General features: G+C 46.4%; 1 protein-coding gene across 3 annotated transcripts in view; it reads left to right on the top strand.

Annotated features, from left to right (window-relative positions):
• The window catches only part of LOC138580998 (dual specificity protein phosphatase 14-like), a 153,953-nt gene that overhangs the window by 95,638 nt on the left and 35,333 nt on the right, over positions 1–22,982 (top strand). Inside the window, exon 1 of one of the 3 annotated variants that reach the window (XM_069651999.1) lies at positions 14,032–14,088. The exons of 1 other annotated variant lie outside the window; for it this stretch is intronic. The gene's annotated coding sequence lies outside the window, so the exon portion shown is untranslated. Of the gene's footprint in view, positions 1–14,031; positions 14,089–16,110; positions 16,382–22,982 lie in introns of those variants that run through there. One more of the 3 variants, XM_069651995.1, reaches the window with a different exon arrangement.

Genomic DNA, 22,982 nt, shown 5'->3' with positions numbered 1-22,982 from the left:
TTAATAACCGAGTGTATCAGCTATAGTCTGCTGTAACCTTTGGTTGGGCCTCACTCATGCACCGAGGTGTCTTCACTTTACGTACTGGGATGCCTCCCCCTGCCCTTATACTGGAAAATGCTCACCTAGCGATGCCCATTGCTCTCGGGGAAACAGAAGGGCTTGCCGTGGTCTTGTTCTACACCGCGGTTCCGTTCCGCTAAAAAATTGACACTTTGAACGGATAAAGCCACAGCCAACAAGGACATTTGTTCTTTCTACAAGAAAGCGGCCATTTGCATAACATCTTCAGTCGCCTCCTGCAGCACTGTCTTGCCTCTGCTGACAAGCTTTCCTGCAGTCATTGCCGCATCTCCTACTGACTCTCCAGGCATCAAAATTGCCACAAACTGCTGCTCCTCGCCAACAACTGAGAGGTCTCCGGAGCTTACGCCCCCATCGGCGCCTGCTGCTCCCTATCCAGACAGCCTCAGCAAATCTATCAGAGATAGTGCTTTCTTAAACAATTTACCCACTGCTCCTATTACAATGAGTGACAACAACATTGATTCTCTGGGGCATCGTGAAATGCCAGTGATTGACCTGAACTTAAGTGAATCATGTGTTTCTGTTCATGATTCTTTTCACAATCTATCTAGGTCACCAGATTTGTTTCTTAATTCTTCCCATGTAAATTCGGCCTTGGCAGTTTCATATGTCACTCCGACTCCACGGAAACCATGTGAATCATCTACCCATCATAATTCGCCTAAATAACTGAGTCCCCCTCACAATTGCTGGAAATCACACTATGGCAATGAATCCGGCTATCCAATCCATGACAAAACTCTTTGATACCCTAGACTCCAAATTAGCTTCTCAAGCTGCCCAATTGGATCAGATCTTACTTTGGCAAAAAACGTTTTGTTTACCCGCAAATCAGAACTATCAGAACTATGTGAGTCACCCACTGTTTCCTGTTCAATCACTGGCATGATTTTGGTTGCTTGTCAAACTTCTATGTGTATGCCTGGGTAACAGGTGCTTTTTCTTCCACAGATTCCTAACCGTTACCAAGTGCAATCCGGATTTTGCCTCAATTTACCGATATCATATATGATAGCACACAATCTGTGCCTTCCATAGAAACTGTCCACATACCTTCCATCAACATGGACATTCCTTTCCCTGCACATCCTAGTCTAATCAAAAAACCCGCTTACACTATTTTCCAAGCAAACAAATCCACATCGGATGCTGTAAAGCCCCCTTTTAGTCAGCAAACCAAATCCAAAAACATGAAAGGTGCTAAAATTCCTACCTCCAAAAACAAACAGTTTTTAAAATCCATTGCTCAACCCAAAAGGGTTTTGTCTGCCGCCCTTCAAGTAATTACTCAGAAATATGTAAAACTAGCCCACGATAAAAAGATGCACCTCGCTGGCAAACCCAATTCGTTCATTTCTTCTTACCCCCCACTGGACCAATTGGTGGCTGCAGCATCATTAGCTTCCTCAGCAGACAAGGAAGTTCCTTCAATCTCAGGTGATCAAACAACTGCCCCTAACCCAAGGCCAGCCATTACTGATAATGTTTCTCAACTACCTCTCAGTGCTCCCTACATCGCCCCGGATATTTCCTCACAGAATAAAATCTCAACTGATCTTTTCCGACAAGAAATACACAAAGCAACGACAGCTTGCACCACCAGTGATTCTAAATCAGACAGATGTGGCCCCTGTAGTAGGAGTCCCAAACCCATGTGTGAGCTTTGACACCGTGCCTGTAACTACCCACTGCAATCTACCCTCTCCTGCTGTTAAGGCTGTTCAAGCGAGCCCTGTTTCATTGAGTGCCAATCAAAATAAATCCGATCCTCCAGTCAGCAGTTCTTCATCCCCTGTTCCTCTTCGGATAATCCCCCGCACCTCTGATTTGGCCATGACACCGAAAATAATCCAGCCACCTCTTCCGTACTTACCCCCGAAATTGTATGTTTGATTGATTCTGCTCTCAGAAACAATTGTGACATTCGAAATCCAACCCAGACAAAATCCCTGTTAAATGCTTCTTCGAATGCTCACCTTAACAATCGTTCTGTTCGATCATTCAAACGTCCAGCACATTTCTCACTGTTGCTCTCCTGTCCAGCTTTGCCATTCACACAATATGACCTGAACCGGAAATCTATCATGGAACTTTTTTCTGACATCCTTGCACTTTAAGACATAGCTTCCTCTGATATTGAGTTGGTTGCATTTACGCAACAAGTCAACTATCTTCTGTCGAGCTTTGGATGAAATCCAGATTATTACAAAACACCATATGGCTTGCCAAATCGCAACTCTTCACTATGGATTTCATCCTTTTGGCTGGCACTACGCTTTCCACTTCTGTAAATACTGACCTCACCAACTCGCCAATCATATCTGTTCCAACTGTTGCTTCCAGCTCAGGTCAAACCTCTGCCATATAGATTGCCTCACAATGCGCGTGCAAGTGCTCTGGCGCACAGCGATAACTAGATGGTAATCAATCATGTTTCCTTTTCATTACTTAGCTGGAATTCTCGAGGGTTTAAGCATCTGGTAAATAATCCCAGCTTGGATCTTAATCGCCATGATGTGATCCTGCTTCAGGGGACGTAGCTTACTTCCATTGCCCTTTGGGATACTCATGATGTATACCTGAATTCTGCACTTAAAGCCTTGCGAGGCCGTCCATCGTCAGGCCTCCTCATTGCAGTTAAAAAACAATCTTATATTCTATCCGAGACTTGGGTTTCCCCCAATTCCTTCATGCAGATGATCAAATTGCACATAACTGGGACAACATACGCTTTAATCAACGTTTACTGGAACCCAATTGGGATTTCAGATGAACGTTTCTTCAAAGATTTAAATGCCATGATGGATCGTATATCTTTAGATCCAAAAGTCTTAAAAAACCATAATCGCAGTGATTTGAACTTGCATTGTTTGAAATCAAATCCCTCTCCTTGTGTGGGAAGACTAACCAAGTGGCGTCATTTTGTTGAAGCCTGAAGACTTCAGATGCTTAATGGCTCCTTCAAAGCTGATATACCGCTGTGTTCTACATGGCATAGGGATAAGAGCTCAGCAATCATTGATTTTATTTACACTGACTCCTGTTTAATCTCCCAGGTCATTGATTTTCGGGTTTTATTCACACATTTGATCGACCATAATATGTTACAAATGACCTGGATTATAGACCATGGGCCTACATCTAACACACAGAACTACTTTAAGAACTCTCTCATTGTCAATCCTAGTTGTAACCGACTTCGCTGGTCGGAGTCTTCATTGCTTCTTTTTAGCAATCATTTAATGATTGCAACTGCCAAAGCCAGTAGGGGTGATTTTGCGCTGAATTTGTATATTGTGATCTAATTCAGATGTTGCAACCAAACCTGCGTCATCAAGTCAAATCCACTCCTAAATTGTATATTTACAATCAAGACTTAAGAGAACGGAAAACATTATACAGTCGTCAAAAACGTGAAGCCTTGCTTCTGACAGATGAACCGCAGGGCGTCGCCTTGACCCAGGTTAAAACAAGGTATAAAAATTGGTTTCGTAGCCCTAAGTCCAATTTATATCAATGTGATGGAGCAAAAATGTTGTGTGCTTTGTCCATTAAAAACACTGCTGAAATCTGGTCAGCTATTAACACCACACTGACCAGACCTCAGGTAGCTTTCCTATCTCAGGGAGTTACAGAACAGAAATGGATTTCTTACTATTCTAACCTGTATGCTCTTTCTGTTGCTTGTAAGCTCTCCTCCGACACTCTAGTAGCATCTCACTTCCAGATACAGTTTGCTAAGGATGATGTCCTATTCTTTATTCACAAGGCGAGTCGGTCTCGAGCACCGGGACCGGATGGTCTGTCGAATCATCACTTCAAACAACATCCAGAATTGTGGTCCACAGTGCTGTATACCATCTTTTGTCATGTCATTCATTCTCAATGTGTACCTCAAACATGGAAGCACTCAATAGTTCTTCCAATCTATGAAAAAGGGGATTGATGTAAACCAGCAAGCTATCGCCCAAAAGCACTATTGGACGCTCCGGGAAAGATCTTTTCTCGCCTTATTCTACGGGATCTAAACAAATGGTCCCTAGCAGCGAACATGCAAGATCCATTCCAATCGGGATTTGTAGCTGGTCTCGGTACCCTTCCTAACGTGATAGCTTTGAACCTGATCAAATCGTCCTATGCCACTCGAAAACAGCCACTATAATTAGCTTTTGTGGACTTCCGAGTGGCATTCGACTCTATTGATCCCTCTCTATAGTTTGAGAAACTTTCTCATTACAAATGTCCCAGTTCATTGTTAACTTTAATTCAATTGCTGCACACAAACACGACTATGGAGGTGACACTCTCAGTAGAGGGGCTTTTGTCATCTAGCTTCCCAACCATATGCGGTCTCAAACAGGGGTGCATTTTGGCCTCTATCTTGTTTAATTTGTTTATTCTTGACCTGGCCAATACATTCACTACCATCTTGTCCGATGCCCCCAGACTGGGTCCACAACGCCTTATATGGCTCTTATACACGGACGATCTCGTCTTACTTTCTCAGACCCTTTAGGGACTTCAAAATCTTCTGGATGGTCTGGCCAGATATGCACATGACAATAATAATAACCAATAAGACCCAAATAGTTGTTTGTAATGGCTCTTTGCCACAATCCACTCGCACTAGCTTCAAGTGGAAGTTACAATCTGCTGACCTTAAAGTCGTTTCCCAATATAGATATTTGGGCGTACCTTTTGCTAATTTGCTGTCAGATGCTTTTCTTGACCATTCTTTGGAATTGAAATTGGTAACGTTGATCTTGCAGGCTAAGATCCTTATGTACAAGTTTGGCAAATTTTCTTGTAAACATGTTATTGTTATTTTGCATTTATATAGCGCCTTATATACCATTGGTATGGTCTGAAGGCGCTGGTAGGTTGAACGCCCTTGGGAACCGAAGTTCGGGTCAGTAGAGAGGGTGAAGAGAGTCAAAAGGTGCGTGTGCGCACAAGGTATGTGTGCAGCTGGTGCGGAGTTAATGTGGTAGCTGCTTTTTAGCGGTAGGAGTGGTGGTTGAGAGGTCAGGAGAATGTGTTCGCTCTGGCAGAATTTATCCAGCTCGAGTGTGTTTGCGTTAGGCCTGAGGAGAAACGCCTGGCTGGGGGTGTTAAACCAGCGGTGGTTACTTAGAGTGATGGGGAGTGAGCGGGAGATGTTGATATGAGAACAGTTATACCGAATGGTGTCATAGTATCCCTGTGTTCTATTTGAGTGGTGTTGTAAAGAGGAGAGTAGGCGTGGGGTGTGGTATGATATATGTTCTTTCAAATGTTCCCGCATACCAATGCATATTATGTACGTCACGCAATTTATGCGATCAGGTACACACTCGCGCATTCATTGTTCGTCTTGCGTGCTCTAGTTTATCCCTCATTTTCAGTGTGCTTCATGCATGCTCTCATGTATTCCATATGCATGCACTCCCGTCCTCCCTGCGCATGCACTCCAGTCTGCCTATGCGCTCATCTGGTCTGCACGCTCATCCGGTCTGCTCTACACAGGCATCGGCTCCACGCAGGCATCCGCTCTACACAGGCATCCGCTCTACACAGGCATCCGCACCACACAGCTATCCGCTCCACACCGGCATCCGCACCACATGTTCTCGTCCACTCTACATACATTCGTCCGCTACATACAGTCGTCCGCTCCATACACTCGTTCGCATCCACACCCGTCCACACCCTCGTTCAATCCGCATGCTCATCGGATCCACACACTCATCTGGTCTATCCACTTATCGGTACAACATACTACTCGTCTGCTTGATATATTACTCGACCGCTCTACGTATTTGTCGGTTTCTTACATTCGTCCGCTCCCCTCATTCATCCGTTCTATGAATTCATCCGCTCTACGTACTGATCCGCTCCATGTATTCGTCCGCTCCACTTACTCGTCCGTTCCTCCCATTCGTCCGTTCCACCCATTTGTCCGTTTCACCCATTCGTCCGTTCTACACACAGACACATACACATCTGTTCTGCAAATTTATCCGTTCTACGTATTGACCCGCTCCACACACTTGTCGGCACCATATTCACTCACTCCAGATATTTATCGGCACCACAGACTCATCCATTCCATAAACTCATTTGCTCCACCTTCTCATCTGTTCCACACATTTGTCCACTCTACATACTCGTCCGTTCTATGTACACCGCTCTCCTCATCGTGCTCGTCCGATCCATTCATTCATCCGTTCTACGTATTCGTCGACTCTGTTCTACGTGTTCGTCAGTTCCACACACTTTTCTGTTCTGCGTACTCGTACGCTCTGCTCCCCACACTCAGCCATTCCCCACACTCCTCCATTCCCCACACTCAGCCATTCCCCACACTCAGCCATTCCCCACACTCAGCCATTCCCCACACTCAGCCATTCCCCACACTCAGCCATTTCCCACACTCAGCTATTCTCTCCTCCGCCCTCTCATCCTCCACATACTTCCGCCCTCTTCATTCATCAGCTCTCGACACTCATCCACTCTCGACACTCATCTGATCCACGTGCTCATGCGCTCTACAAATCCGCTCTCCAGACTCATCCGCTCTCCAGACTCATCCGCTCTCCAGACTCATCCGCTCTCCAGACTCATCCGCTCTCCAGACTCATCCGCTCCACATACCCATCCGCTCTCCAGACTCATCCTTTTCCAGCAGAAAGTTATGCCAATTCTACTATATGGAATTGAAGCGAGAATTCCGCGAGAACAAATGTTCTGGGATTGTTTAGATGGGCGCTTTTGGAGACAAGTTTTAAGACTGCCAAAATGTTTGCCTCTTCCTATCCTATGCCATGAATTGGGCTCTCTCTCTTTATATCTACATATAAATTCCTACGATTTAGGCTCAAATTATGTCCGACTGCTGCAGTATTGGCCAAAAGGGGTCAAGTTCCAAGTGATCAGAACTTTTGCAGGTTCTGTGTTGATCATCTCCAACAAGAATCTCTTCAACATCGAATCGTGGACTGACCAGCTTTGGAGAAGGAACGCAATTTACATTTCAAAAATGTTATCTGCATCTTTCGTCCTTTAGATTCCAACTTTATATGGCAGATCCTCTTTACAAACCCCAGGATTGCTGTTAAAATTGCTATAGTTCATTTTCTTGATGAAATTTTTCCATCGCAGTCAAGTACTTAAACTATTACAGATTTAACCTTGAGAAATTGGACCTACTTTGACCTCAAGAGAGATCCTCACAGTCTTGGCATCTTGTTAGCAGTGGTAATTGAGAACTACTGGTGTACAATTTGACCTGTCATTCTTTTGACCATGTTCTGTGAGATCTCATTTAACTTCCTGGGACTCTCATTGATTGCTCATGTATTTTCGAGGGTCATTTTTATCTGTTATCCTCACCTGTTATTTAACGCTTCTCTTATTTTTCAGTTGCCAAAGAGAATGAAGCTTTTATTATTCTGTTTTGTTTCAATTTGTTCAAATTTGTGTAATTTGTTGTTTATATTTTCTACTTTTTTTCTATTATATGAATTATATGCATTTTGTTGTTGTTTTGAAAGGTTGATTTGTTTCAGCCAACAAAAATAAAAAGATTTTTTTTTTTAAATGGCGAATGTACCTCAGCTCCAGTGCGCCCCAACCTCGACTGTGGTTCTGCAGCCTCTCTTTCTCCCCCTGTGCGTCTGTTAACCGTCACCACGCTTGTTTGTTTTGCAATCTGGGGTCACCTCTTATCTCAATGCAGCATTATTCCAGGGTATGGCCATTGATTCCCCATATCCTTGGGGCACTGGACTGTGCCAAGAGGCGCCAAGCAGTACATCAATTCACTTTGGCGATAAAACCCCAGTGACCCCAGTGCCCTCCTGTCCCTTGTCGGGGTACCCAGCCTTATCGGCCCTTGTTGGCCATCTCGTGTTGTGGGGAAACCTACAGTGCCCAATCTGTGAGTAACCATATGGTTAGAAGCCACTGGCTTCACTGCCTCCAACTGTTGACATGCTTTTATGGTCGGCCTCCATAGACTGGGTGTCCTCGTGTCTTTGTATCCTTAGTCATATACAGCCGCTCAGTTAGTATGGTCACAATGGGCACTTGAACATGCTATGCATCCTCGCCTGGCAGCGTCAATTATCCCATAAGTACACCTCCATCAATCTGTGTCGGTAGTGTGAATTCACCACTGCCTAAGGTCTCCAATGTGCATTGCTGGTTCCCTACTCGACCCTGCTATGGCGCCCCTTCCTGCGCAGTGCATCTGTATTCCCCTTTACTGTGATATGAATTTGAGCCCTCTCTGTTGATCGCCAGGCCCTACACAGCATAGTAGCTCTGTCCGGGAAAGCTGTTTCTGGATACAACTGTATCCCTGATGTTGCACTCTCATTGTCAGTATGACGAAGTACAGGGCCTGCTCGCCTCGACTTGCCATTCCAATGTCACTATGTACCCCCAGCTAGGCCCGGCTCCATTAGCGCTTCAGTTGTGATTTCGAATCAGTCTGCCCCCAGGGCCCCGCAGTTGAATACAGTGCGGTGTTAGCAGACGAACCTGTCCTCGCCCCTTTCCTGACACAGTCCTCGTCTAGGGCACCTCCACTGCGGCTTGTTCAGTATCTCGCAGTCGGGCACTCGATCCGCACGATCAGCTGTTTCCCTCTTTGTTCGTAGACGGCCGCCATTTTCTTCACTGAGGCATTCAGCTCTCTGCCGTCACTTCTGATTTTACTCACGTCAGCAACTCTGTTTCATGATGCGACCATGTAACTTCTTGTGCTCCAAGGTATCACACACACATTCCCTCAATGGAAATATCTGCCGCATCCATATTAATGCAGGTTTATGTCGGATTATGTCCGGTTCTGCAGGAGCTTCAGAGAAGGCACGTCTGCTTACATGGCTCATTAGGCACGCCCCCGGGGCAAGGTTCTTCTCCAAACTGGACCTGAGGGTGGGCTATCATCAGGTGGTCCTGCACCTCGAGTCCCGATACATCACAACCATTACAACTCACAAGAGCTTATACAGATAGAAGCGGCTCCGTTTTGGTGTATCATTGGCCACAGAGGTCTTCCAAAACATCATACGTGGGGTGCTGGTCGACCTGACAGGAGTGATTAACATCAGTGATGACATTTTGGTGTTCGCAGGGCCCGAGACTGAGCACATGGAGAGGCTAGAGAAGACACTAAAAAGGATCCAGTCGCTGGCACTAACTCCACAAGGAGAAATGCAAATTTTTCAAGGAAAAGATTGAGTTTTTCGGATTTGGATTTCAGCAAGGAGTTTTGTTGCCGGAACCCAGGAAGGTGAGGGACATCAAAGAGGCAATAACACCGGAGTCGGTCACAGAGGTGAGAAGCTTCCTTGGTATGGTTACATACTGTGGGCGATTTATCCGGAATCTAGCAACGCTGTCTCAGCCACTGTGAAACCTGACGAAGAAATGCACACTGGAACAGAATGCGTTTGAGGAGATGAAGAAGGTCCTGGTGGCTGTTAGCACTATAGCGTTTTTCAACCCTGTTGTAGCGTCAGAGATTGTGGTGGATGCAAGGCCTTTTGGCCCGGGAGCGGTGCTAACCCCGCAGCAGAGCCTTGACAGACACAGAGCAGTGGTATTCCCAGATTGAGTGGGAGGCACTGGAGGTGCTCTGGGGATGCACGCATTTCAGTCTCTAAGTGTTGGGGAGACCGGTGACGGTGGTGACCGACAATAAGCCGTTGTTACCAATTATGGCTGGATCGTATTCAAAACCCCCGACTCGCATTAAGCGATGGATGCTAACCTTGATGGTATACAATGTCTGCCTGGTGTACTGGTCTGGGGAAAACAATATCACTGATTACCTGTCCAGACATCCTGGGAAGTCTAGAGTGGATTCTGGGGATGGAGAGATGGAAGTTGAGGAATTTGTCAAGCCGGTGGTAGAGTCCAACACTAAAACCTCCATGTCCGTGCTGGTGGATAGTTTAGCTGGAGACAAGTGTTTCTACCTACTCTGGGAGGCGCTCAACAAAGGAGAGTGGAAGTGGGCTCTGATGGGGCTGGACAAGCGCACATAGGAAGCAAAATCTTTGCTGGAGCAGCTGTGGAAAGTGAGGAATTAACCGTCTTTTACAGAATCTGGGCTGCTGTTGAGAGGACAGAGGATGGTTGTGCCGTCGGCACTGGTTACTAAAGTCATAACATGTATAAAGGGCATCAGGGGTTGGCCAAGGCTAAGTCCCAATGGAGGATGAAGGTGTGGTTCCCCAACTTGGAACTGCTGGTGGAGGAGTTTGTGAGGAATTGTGTGTGGAATCAGGCTGCAGCCACCATGCAGAGAGAACCCCAAATCGAGTTGATGTCAAGGGCCACCGTGCCATGGGAAGTGGTGCACATGGATTTTGGTTTGATAGGGAGAGATATGCATTTCCTGGTGGCCATTGATGAATGGAGCTGACATCCGGAGGAGGAGTTTGTGGAATCAACATCATTTGAAAACATCATACCAGTGGTCGAGAAGATGTTTGCATCTCATGGATTCCTGGAAGAGGTGTGCACCGATAATGGTCCGCCATTTCAAGGGGAGAGTTTCCTGAAGCAGTGCAGAGTCAAGCAGAGGCAGAAATCTCTGTTGTGGCCCAGAGTGAACGGGGAGGCGGAGCGCTTCATGTAGAGGCTGACCAAAGTGTTCCAGATTGCTCATGAGCAGGGGCAATCCCTGCGTTGAGAGCTCCATCAATTCCTGAGGGAATACAGGGCCGACCCTGCTCCACAGGAGTTGCCTCATCAGAACCTATGTTCAGAAGGTGCCCACATGGATTTTTGCGAGGCAGTGAGGACAGAGAGGCAGGGGTGATTGACGAAGAGCAGGTGGCTGAAGAGCGAAGGATGCGCAACGGGAGGGAGAACATCAAGAGGAAACTGCAACCACCAGACATAACTTTGGGAGATGAAGTGCTGTTCAGGAACCAGCACCCGGGAGGCAAGATCTTGCTGCCCTATGATCCTAAGCCGTTGGACATGGTAGGAATAAAAGGGTCTACGGTGAATGCATCCGATGGAAGGAAGACGGTAACCAGGAACTCTAGTTTTTTCGAAGAGGCTCAGTAGCAGCAATACCGTCGACCAAAGCCCTGTGCATAGTGAGACTGATCATCACACTGATCGATCCTGGAGCCTGACAGAACAGACAGATCCGGGCCAAGGGCAGAAGAAGAGTCTTGAGGGCGCGCAGGTAGGAGGTATCCCCAATGGGAGTCCAGGTGCTGTCCGTCATGTCTGAAGGACTATGTGGTGGACGATTAACATGCTGTCAATATTGCACCTAAATAAGCCAGATACTGGCGTGGTGTGTGGTGTTTTGAAGTTAACTGCATTGTTGTTATGTGTTTAGAATGATTTTAATTGTAATGGGTTATTTATAACGCGCTCAATACCCAGAGGTTTCTAAGCGAGGACCCGGAATACCCAGAGGTTTCTAAGCGCGGACCCGGGGATCGAACCTGTGTTGCTCTGCATCGTCTTGCTTCCTGAGACTTGATAACAAGTTTGGTGTGTATGTCATATTCTTTGTTATGAAAAAGGAGGATGTTGTTACGTGGTCTGTGACAGAGTGGCGCAAATCTTGGGGGGGCCGGGGGCTACCGTATTGCAAGGCCCGTTGGCCGTATAACAGGCTGTACCGGTTATGTGTGGGTGAGAAACTTAAAATGCTGCTCTCTGGTGTGCACGTTGCAGTTCTGTGTTCAAAGAAAGCTTGCATTGCTATTTCTGTGCTCCCTCTATTCAGTGAAGTAAGCGTGTACTGTTGTTGCAAGTTTACGTATGTGTTCTGCCTATGGAGGAAGCTAGCAATGCTGCTGCTTGTCCTGTACCTGTTCTGTATGCGAAGGAAGCTTGTGGGTTTGATGTATATATTCTTCGTGTGAGCAGGTGGCTGTGCTGTATCTGTTCTGTATGAGTGGGAAGCTTACAGTGGTGCTGCCTGTGTTGTATCTATTCCGCATGAGAGGAAGGCTTCCTGCAATTGCCTCGCCTGTATAAGAAGAAAGCTTACAATGGTGCTGCTGTCTTTACTATGTCTGTTTGGTATGAGAGAAAAGCGTATAATGCTATTGTTTGTACTGTATCATCTATTGCTGCTGCCTCTGTTCTTTGTGTGCATGGGAGGCTTGCTCTGCAGCTGCAGGAGTTCTGTGTATGGTGATGCCTTTGCTGTACATTGTCTCTGTGAGAGGAGCCTTGATTACCTGCCCCGCAACTTCAGGTGTTACCAAGGGCGGACTGGCCTTTGATCAGGTTGGGTGTTCACTCGGCAGGCCAGCAGCATCTAGGGCTGAACCTTTGATGGTTTAGGGCTGCTTCATCGCTGCATGTGATCACCACCCTCCCGCAAGGGTTGCCTCAGAGACTAAACAATGATTAACACCAATTATGATGGGCCCAGTCTCCTCCCCGCCAGTTGCACACCTGCACTGCCCCCCTGGCAACCCTTGCACTCTGGGGCTATTTCTTTATCCCTACAGCCCCCTACCAGCACTTCACACCTGCACTTACCCTTACACCTGCCACCAGCTGGCCGCACTTATTTACTGTTCTTATTTATTGTTTTTATTTATTTATTTACTGTTTATCATATGTACTGCACTTCCCTCCCACTTTCCTCTCACACTTTTCCTCTTCTCCCTCCCCTGCACTTGCGCGATCTCAATGTCACTTGGGCTAGTAAGATCGTTATCTCCGTCTTCCCTCTGTTCCCCTCCCTTGCCTCATCTATAGGCACGTTATAAATGCCAGATCATATCAAGAAAGTTATGGTGGGTTTAAAAAGGTTTGAAAAAAAGCCTTTCACCTGAAATGTAAAAGCAGGAATGTACAAATGCTCCAACCGCAAGGCTGTCGGGACTATTCTGCACTGATGATCCCTAACATCGGGGAAACCAGGTATGTAGTTGTCCTGGCAGCCTTGCAAATGTCTGTCTTGGGTTGATTAAGCTATCTATAAAGTAGCACTGCCCTCTTAGACAAAGACAATTTCCTGGAGAAAAGGGTTTGCATTTGGGCTAATTTGCATACCCACACCTTGCTGTTGTGGCTCAGAACTGGGGGTGAACTTCCAGAAATGGCTACTAGGCGGCAGTGCGGAATGTGTGACTTGTCTCAAATGGACTTTCCTACTTTCACATTTCAGGTGAAAGGTTTACCAAACGACACCCATCACTGTGAAGATCCTGTGAAACCAGCCCTACTGTAACAAGTCTAAACAGACCAAGAAGAATCCTAACCCGCCAACCCGAGAAGATGAAGTAACGGGGTTCAAACCTCTATATCCCAAAATCACTGCTGATGGATAAAATCTCTCATCAAGAAGAAGACAGACAGCAGCATCCCCTGCTGTACCTGCTACCATGCTGTGTGTGTTCGGATGCACTTCTGCTGGCTGTGAGGGGTGTGGTACTGCTGCACGTAATGCATCTGGTCTAGTTGTCCATGGCGCTTTTCCTGCTGCAGCCCAGAGTGCAGCGTGCATGGTCTCGGGGTGCGCAGGCGTTACTGTGTGCCTGGTGTGTCTGCGCTTAAGGAAAGCTCGTCTGTTGCTGCACCTTTCTCGAGGGCGGGGACACCTCCAGCCGTGCTGTACCAGTTCTGTGTACGTGTGAAACTATGCGTCTGAACTGTTCCTGTTGCTGCAGGGGATGCTTGCACCATTGATAGCCAGGTTGTGCGTGTGCATACACATTCCGAGACACTTTGAAGAGAATTTAAATGTTTGCTGAAGCTCCACGTGGACAGGTAACACTATCTGAAGTCAGTTAGAATAGAACGATTTTCTTTTTTTGAACACACGTATATCACAAATGAGCTGCCGGAGTGCCAGGGAATCTAATATCAAGTCAGTCCATGCCTGACTTAATTCGAGAGGAATGGATGTCTGCAGGGCGTTATCAAAAGGCTCATCTGTATAGCGGAGTTCTTTAGGAGCGCGTGGACCCAGAGACGAGATCTGTAGCAGTACCTGGTGAAGGCATTGTAGAACTCTTGGTAAGCGAGCATGGCATGGCTGCCTCCCAAAATCAGGCCGGTTGAAGGGGGCTTTTTAAAGTGGGAAGTGCCACCAAACGGCCGTAAGTCTCCACGGTAGCACGGCCTATTATATCCAGGTGCCGTACAATGGTGGCAGTGCGCAGCAGAGAAATGCGCCTTTTTCTGCAGAATGCGCCATTAAGATAGCCACAGCCTTTGGCGTTATGCAGGGTCGAGGAAGTCTGAATGTAATTCTTTGCCAGGAGTTTAAGTGGTGGTCTAGTTGGCCGGGGTGCTGGACACAGTGTACAGCAAAGAAGGAGTTAACGGCTTGGCAGCTATGGTACCAGTTGAGGCACCTGTTGACACCAACTTCTCAAGTGTTGGTAAGCGCGCATTTAACTACTTATCAGGAAATGCGCACTGAGCTACTGGAAGCACGAGGTCTGTTGAGCCGTGCAGAACAGAGATTGGCCATAAAACTTTTATTCTCAACAGAAAGCCTTTCCTCCCCCATATTAACGTACCCTCTAATGTTTAATAACTGACTGGTTGTGGCCTTTTTTAAACCCAAGTGAAGCTGTAATGTCTTCCTTGCCTAAAAGTCTAATTGTTTCGGAGTCCATGTGTCTGTGTGTGCGTATGCTGGTCGTGTTGGGGCGGGGGCCTAGTGGGTGCAGAGAAAGTCTCCCCCCTGCAATAGGGAAGCTAGTGTAGAGACATGGGAGAGGGTGGAAATGTCAATTCATTTTGGCAGCTATTATTCGGGAGAGTTTGGGTAGGCAGTTTGGAGAGAAAGCAGCCCCCAACTGAAGCTCAGTGTTCCAACACAATAATGGCGAGCTGACTCGGATGTTGCTGCCATTTATGCCACACGCCACTCCCATTTCCTGGTCTCTTGGCGCTGTGAAAGAGAGGGTGTGGTTATGGTTAGCGGGGGAATGAAGAATACTGTCTGATGGGGACATATAACCACGCAGTAATGGCCGATGGACACTCGCACAACACATACAAGCAGCGGTGGTGATCACTGAAAAATAGTGGCCGATTAGGACAGATGTCAATAAAATACAGGAGGTGAGGAATGATTGCAGTATAATACCGTCTGATGGGCACCGAGTGCACCACAATGCTGCCTCGTGGGCACAACTGCCTGATTATTCGAACACAATAGCGATTGGTAGAGCCTGATTACAGCACAGTGCTGCCTGGTGGGGGCTGTGACGGCACAATACTGTTTTATGGTCACTGATTAAGGTACACTGATGTCTGTTGGGGAAATAGAGGCACCATTCAGGATGATGGGAAGAGGTTAAAACGCAACGATTACGCAATAACTCGCCTTTTTGCTCTATTGCTGAGAATGTTTATTCTTCCTGTGTGTATGCCCAAGCGTCCTGACCATGCAAAAGGTGAATTTGGGGCTACCGAAATCCCACATGACGTTGTTTTCTTTAGAGTTATGCAATTTCGAAAGAGAATGTTATTAAGTAAATTCATTGTTGAAGATGAGCATGACGGGAAGGAGGGGGGGGGGAGGTCTTAGCTTTTTTTGGTTTGTTGAGAAAACATAAAACAATTTGTGGACATTTTGAAGAGGTATAATTAATGTTCTTAAATATAAACAACATTTTCCGTAGACTGCAAAAAAACCCAGAAGATTTCTGTGTGAACAAGCAGGATGTTTATTAATATGTAGAGCTATGCTTTAGATATAGAACACCGTCCGTGGAATTTCTGCAGCAGAACCACAGACTCAAGGGCCCATTCCAGCCTGAGGCTAAGCCACAGAATGTCCATGTGCGCGAGCGTGACATGTTCCGCACGCACGTGGCGCTTTCCCGGAGACCAGAAAAAACGCCCGCGCCCCCTCCCTGCCCAGCGCGCGCAGGGACGGGGAGATAACATCTCCTTTACACAGCAGTCATTTTATGTGCCTTCCTCCCTCCCTCGTGTTCTCCTTCAACGTCACCCGTTCGCCCTGCCCCCTCGCCGCTGCCGTCGCTATAGCAACCCCTTTTGTTAGCTCCATATAAAGGGGCGTCACACCGTGGGTGCAGGGGGCCCCCGCCACCGAGGAGCAACAAGCAAGACGCACGCACCTGTCACTCCCGAGTTTATTAAAAATTGATATTATTAATAGCCACTTAAAACACTTCAGTCACCTTTTCCATTGCACCTTCGTCACTGACATTTGTGAGGAAGGCGCGAAAACGGCCGGAGCGCGACCTCTTTCCTGACAAAATCTCCACGTAGCGGCAGTGACTTGATTTCAGCCGAGGTAGACGCGGTGTGGCCAAGAGGCACGCAGGTACGTGGAGTTCAGAGGTCACGGGTGGGGGTTGAGCGGGTGGCACCACGCCTTCCGCCCTGGCTGAGAGGCTGCTGAACAGCGGTGTTTCAGGCAGCCCGAGGGGAAGGGGGCGGGGGTTTAAGGTGCCATCAGAAATTACATAGACTAGCCTCTGTGTGTGTCTATGGCAGGAAGAAGGGGAATCTCAGGCTTGTAGGCAGCACAGTTCTTTTTTGAGGGGATGTGGGTGGGAGTGGAGGAGGGTAGCATTTCTATTTAGTCATAGCTCCCAACCTTTTTTGTCACCAAGGCGGGTGAAAACAACCGATTTTCTTTTTGGCAGGTGAGAGGCCCATAGAAGTGAATGGGCATATGAGGGACTTGGCGGGTGATTCATCTGCTTTCAAGGCGGGTGACACCCGCCAAAAGCGGGTGAGTTGAGAGCTATGTTTAGTGTTTTAATGAAAGGACCCCACGTGTGGGTCCCCTGACGGGTGGTGGTCTGGTGTCAAACATTGGGGGGCGGGGCGTGTGCACACATGATGCGTTGGTTAGGGTGGCCATGGAAGTGGTGAGAGGGAACGCAAAGACGGGTAGTTAGGAGAGGACCACTTATTGTTATTGGGTATTTTTTTGAGCGTGGACCTAAGCTTCGGGAAGCTTTACAATCGTAGGGGGAATAACACAGTGCGGGAAGCACTAACGGGAGGGTGCGCAATTGGCGGCAATGAGGGAAGACAATGGGGAGCAGATCACCAAGTCTCAGGTAGGGTGGGGAGGGCAAGGTATGTGGCCCTAGGTGTCAGGGCGCTAGAAAGAAAGGAATAACGACGGACGAGAGACGGGAAGTAATATTGCAGAGAGAAATGTCGAAGTAGAGAAAGTGAGCAGGAGGGAAAGAAGGGTATGCCAGAGAGGAGAAATGGTGAGAAAAAGAAGGTGGAGGATTGGGAGGCGGAAGGGGAGTGCGGGGTGGCAAAACAGGAGAGTGGAGGAAAGAGGGCTCAAATGAGCGAAGTAAAGGCTCCGTGGGAGATGAAAGGGGCGTGGAATGGAGGCCATTATCTCTTTCACTCCCTCTTCCCTGCAATTGGCGAGTAGTAGGCCCCAGAGCCATTCCATCTCACCCATCCCCACTTCACACTTTCTCACCTCCCCCCTCCCACTTCCACCCACGGGTAGACGCCACGTGAATCAGAAGTGACTCACTAGGCTCCACCGGAGGCAGCTCTGGTGAGAGCAGGGACCCGCAGTGTCGCTCTCAGTGATCTTACATGAACGTGTCCATCTCTGCACCCGTTCCTTCAGCCCAACCCACAATTCCTCACGATGCCATTGTCCCGAACCCACTCTATCCTAGTGATGAGCTCTACATGTATGTGCCAAGTTATGAAAGAGTTGAGCAATAGAGGTGACATGCCCTGTGTCCCTGTCAATCAAATGAGCCCAATAGCAAGCGAGGCGGCCTGTTTTGTATCCCTGTGGAGATGTAATGAGCCCACCCAGTAATAGAGGTGACACGCTGCTGGGGTGATCCAATGAGCCCATCCAACAATAGGTGACATGCTTTGTATACATACCTGTGGCGATCCAATGAGCCCATCCATCAATAGAGGTGACACACTCTATATACCAGGGGAGATCCAATGAGCCCATCCAACAATAGGTGACATGCTCTGTATCAATATGGCGATCAATGACCCTGTCCACTAATAGACGTGACATGCTCTGTATCCATATGTCGATCCAATGAGCCCATCCACTAATAGAGGTGACATGCTCTGTATAAATATGGCGATCCATTGAGCCATCCATCAATAGAGGTGACCTGCTCTGTATCCATATGGCGATCTAATGAGATCATCCACTAATAGAGGTGGCATGCTCTGTATCCATATGGCGATACATTGAGCCCATACATTTCTACAGGGGCACTACCCCACACATTCGGTATTGACCCCTCCTACTAAGTGGGGATATAATACAATTAAGTTTCAAACAAAGGAGGAGCATTAATCCATGATATATATTAACGTTTCAAAATGCACAAAATGGTTGTACCTGGACATTACCATATAAACCTGACACTCTCAAGTATATGTCCTCAAATTGTTACATATAACATATTTTAATAATCAAAAAAACTCAAAGCTACAAGACCCTGACATAGAATTCTAAAACATTTAAAAAGCATATGCACATGTTACAATACAATATACACAAACGCACTGAAAAAACAAATTTCAATGTTTAAAAACACAGGAAACAAAAAAAAAGTTAGAACCTGCACACAAGGCACAGAGCCAAATTAATTGTTTTTACGCCACACTGTACCCATCATATCCCGACTTATATACATTTCTGTCCTATATGTTGTGTGTTAACTGGACATTCCTCAGGGGCAATCATGTATCTTGTGCTCTGAAGTGGCATTCTTTTTCCACTCAAAATTCTATTCTTTAGTTTCAGTAATGGTACTCCAAAAATCTGTAAACTTGCGTCCCAAGTATAATTTTCTTAGGCCGAATAAGGTATTACTCCTTAGTTCTATATGCACTGGTCGTCACATCCATAATCATACATTGTACTCAATCAGATACATTGAGCCCATCCATGAATAGAGGTGACACGCTCTATACCTGGGGCGTTCCAATGAGCCAATCCAGCAGTAGTGGTGACATGCTTTGTATCCATATGGTGACCCAATGAGCCCATCCATCAAATAGAGGTGACATGCTCTGTATCCATATAGCGATCCATTGAGCCCACCCAGCATTAGAGGTCACATGCTCTGTATCCCTGTGGCAATCCAATGAACCCATCCAGCAATAGAAGTGACATGCTTTGTATGCTTGTCAATCCATGAATCCATCCAGCATTAGAGGTGGCCTGCTCTGTATCCCTGTGCCAATCAAAGGAAGCCAGTAACGAGAGAGGTGACATGCTTTATATCCCTGTGGAGATCCAATCATCCCATCCAGCAATTGAGGTGACATGATATGTATCCTTGTGGCGATTCAATTAGCCCATTCCAGAAATAGGTGACATGCTCTGTATCCCTGTGGCGATCCAATGAGCCCATCCAGAAATACAGGTGTCATTCCTTGTAACCCAGCGGCGATCGAATGTGCCCATCCAGCAATAGAGGTGACATACTCTGTATTAATAATATAGGTGATATGCTTTCTAACACTGGGCTGGTATTTTGTGCCCACCCATCAATCGATATGACATGCTGTGTGTATACCAGTGCCCATCCAATTCTACTGCCATAGGGCCCTCAGTAGTTGCATTGGGATTTTTTTTGCAAGAGAGGTTTTAATTTTGTGATTCTCCTTACAGGCGGAGTGGCGAAAATAGGGGTGTAATCGGGGACACACTAGAGGCCTTGGCCAAACACAGGGGGGATTGATCATAGTGCAAGAGCAAAGACACAACTGGAGACTTAATCGGGTGTTTCACTTCACTGACTGGACTGACTGGAGACATGTAATTAGCTGGGTGGGCCTGTTCTGCTCCCAATATCTACAGTACTATATATGTTAGCTTCATGGGCGGTGGACCGAGGCTTACATCATGCCGAAGCTCTTTTCTTCACCTCGAGAAAGGGTGAACAGGGCACCTTAGGGAAGTAAATTGGAGAAAACCTTAGAGCGAGGTAGGTATCCCCTACCAATCAAATACAGCAACAAGTTCGATGGCAGAATTCCTTTTAAATGCCGCAAGGTGACTTGCAATATCCTTTATACGTATGGTTGGAGGGCGTGGGGGCGGTACTTTATTCTTTATAATACATGGCAGCACCTCATTATCTTTGGCGCTTAGTCTTTCGCTTAAGATAATTCAAGTGATCTTATAATTGTTGATACATGTAATCCGGGTGGATTCTGTTCATATGAAAAAACACTAATATGCAGCTTGTAAGATGTTCGAACAATATTTTAATGCAATGGATTTGAAACACGCGTTGGGGTTTACAGTAAGTGATAACATGCATGGCGATTCTTGCTCCCCTGTGTTAAACTCCAGGAGTGCACATAATAAACCATGTACTATGAACAGTTCCAGGACCACACCAATGAATGTCTGTAAATCTGAACCAGTTCACAGCTTGCAATGAATTGCTGCAGTGGCAGGTGGAATTCTGCACAGTACTGGCTGAAGCAGCAGGCATTGTGAAGGCACACCCGAGCATTAATACATTATTACAGTGCATTAGTGAAGTCACTAGTGTAATGTAATATCTGGGATACATTATAAGGATATTGCAGGTCACCAAGGAGTTCTCTGACCAGACAGAGGAACGCCGATAAGGCTGATTTCCTTTATAAAGTCAGAGAACTCGGATGTGACCTGTGATATTTTTATAATGTACAGCGAGGGTTAATTTATTCCATGTGCATGGTCACAACGTTAGCTCCTTTAATAATGGTCTCTTATATTCCAGGTGTTGTTATGACGCATAGATGTAGAATCTGACGAGTTGGAGAAAAACACTAATATACAACTTGTAACGTGATAGACGTGTAGATTGTTTTTAAACAGTTTAAATCAAAATCCATTTAAAAGCCAATTTTCTGGTTTAGAGTAATTGGCATCCTGCAAATAGATTCCCGCTCTCCTGTGGTAAAGCCCAACGGTACACCATTACATATATTTCTATAACGGCCTCCATATTTATCAACTAACTGCTGTGAATTTACAGAAAATTCATTCAAAAGAAAGGCATCTGAAAAACCTTTTCATGCTTTTAATCAGGTGTCTTAGTAGCAAGTGGATTTCTGCGGAGAGCTGCCTTATTGCAAGGGGGTGTGTGCGTGTGTTTTTTTTTCCTCTGGTCCTTTGCGAGAGATGGTAAGAGATTTCCACCCATTTATCAGTACTTTGTGATGTGATTTTAAGTTGGTTGGGGATGAATGAATAGACTGTGGTGATGGGCATACCTTTATGTAGTGCCACAGAGGTAAACACATATATATATATATGCTGTACCAAGTTGCCTAATTTATTTGAATGTTAAAAGTTTGGTATTCCATGTGTTTTGCATATATGACTGCCACACTATAGTTAAGGTGTGTGGCAGGAGCTATAGGAAGTCCAAACATTCTATTGCTAATAACTTTTGACTTGCATGACAGATTTGGCTATCATCTGCCAAACAAAAACACCCCCCCCCTTCCCTCCGACTGGAAATTATGGGAAACATTTGTTAAGAAATGAAAAAGTTATTAAGAAAGCACAAAACGCTGTTTTCGGCCTACTCCCATTCCTTTTCCCATAGAGAAAAAGTTCACATTTTATCAAACCGAAGCGCAAAAACCGCTGGATGGAATTCAACCAAATAAGAAACAACTTGGTCACAACTTAATTTCCAGGACAGGATTGGGAGTTATCCGTCCAGTAGCTTTTAAAATATTTGACGCGAACAATGGTGCCCCTTCTCCCAAAAATATAGCTTCATCTCCAGTGGCACTTTGTAGCAGAGAGACTTTTCAGAAATGAAAAGCCAATTTTTGTTTTTTTTTTTGTTTTTGCTTGATGCGAGCGATTACCGCCGGAGGAAGCCGAAAACAAAACATGCTGAAAAAAGCTATTCAGAGATGGAGAAAGGATACAATGGCATTAGGCTACAGGTGGGGAGGGAGATGACACCATGTGAATTCAGGGAGTTCGGGATGGTCTGGCGGCCAAGTTACAAAAAAAGGTTTACAGCTAATCAGGGAACACCGGGAAATCTCGCGAGATTACTGCAGTAATAACAGAAGATGCGCTCAGAAATGAAAATGCGTCACACGAAGCAAAGGGAGAAAGGGAGTCATGGGGGGGGTCAGAGAGGTAAATGTCAACTGAGGTGGGCGGGCGGAACCTAGGCAAAAGGAACCTAGGCAAAAGGAAGAAGGCACATGGAAGCGTCTGTGAAAACGTTGTAATTTTTTAACATAATCGCAGCAATTATCAGGGGAATGGAAACTGAGGGAAACAAATAGAGGAACATCTGTTGTGATCACAACTATAAGGCTGGGGGGATGGGTCTCTGTGCCAGTGGCCCTGGCCAATGGGCCCCAAAGAAGCCCATTGGTGCAACATGTGCCAAAGGCCATGACTAGTCGGCTTGAAAGAAAGTGATTTAAAATATACAGTGGGTTCAGCCCTGGCTAGTGGGCCTTAAAAACATATTGGGTTCCATGTGTTAAAAATGCGTCAAAAATGGCTGTTTGCACAAAAAATCGCAGCAAATAGGCTTTGGTTTTGCCGCAGCAATCCATGTAAAGGATGCAGGGACACCCCCGCAACCCAGAGACCCATTATACCATTTAAGGGGAGCAGGGAACAGCCCCGCAACCCACGCTCCCCTTAAATGGTATAATGGGGTACCTTTACCATGTCAAACCACAGCATTTTTGCTGCGATTTTATTGTAAAGGCGATATTTTTGCTGCGATTTTATTACTACATACCACGTATTGATGCAACATATACAGTGGCCACGGCCAAAAGCCATGGCTAATGAGCCCCAAAGAAACCTATTGGTGCAACATGTACAGTGGACGTGGCTGAAGGCCATGACTAGTGGGCTTGAAAGCAACCTAGTGTTTTAAAATATACAGCGGGCACGGCCA

Source organism: Ambystoma mexicanum, chromosome 3p (genome assembly GCF_040938575.1).
Source record: "Ambystoma mexicanum isolate Mex_15411 chromosome 3p, UKY_AmexF1_1, whole genome shotgun sequence".
Classification (NCBI taxonomy): domain Eukaryota; kingdom Metazoa; phylum Chordata; class Amphibia; order Caudata; family Ambystomatidae; genus Ambystoma; species Ambystoma mexicanum.
Note: the sequence above shows the minus strand (reverse complement) of the source record. Positions and strands in the feature narration are given on the sequence as shown.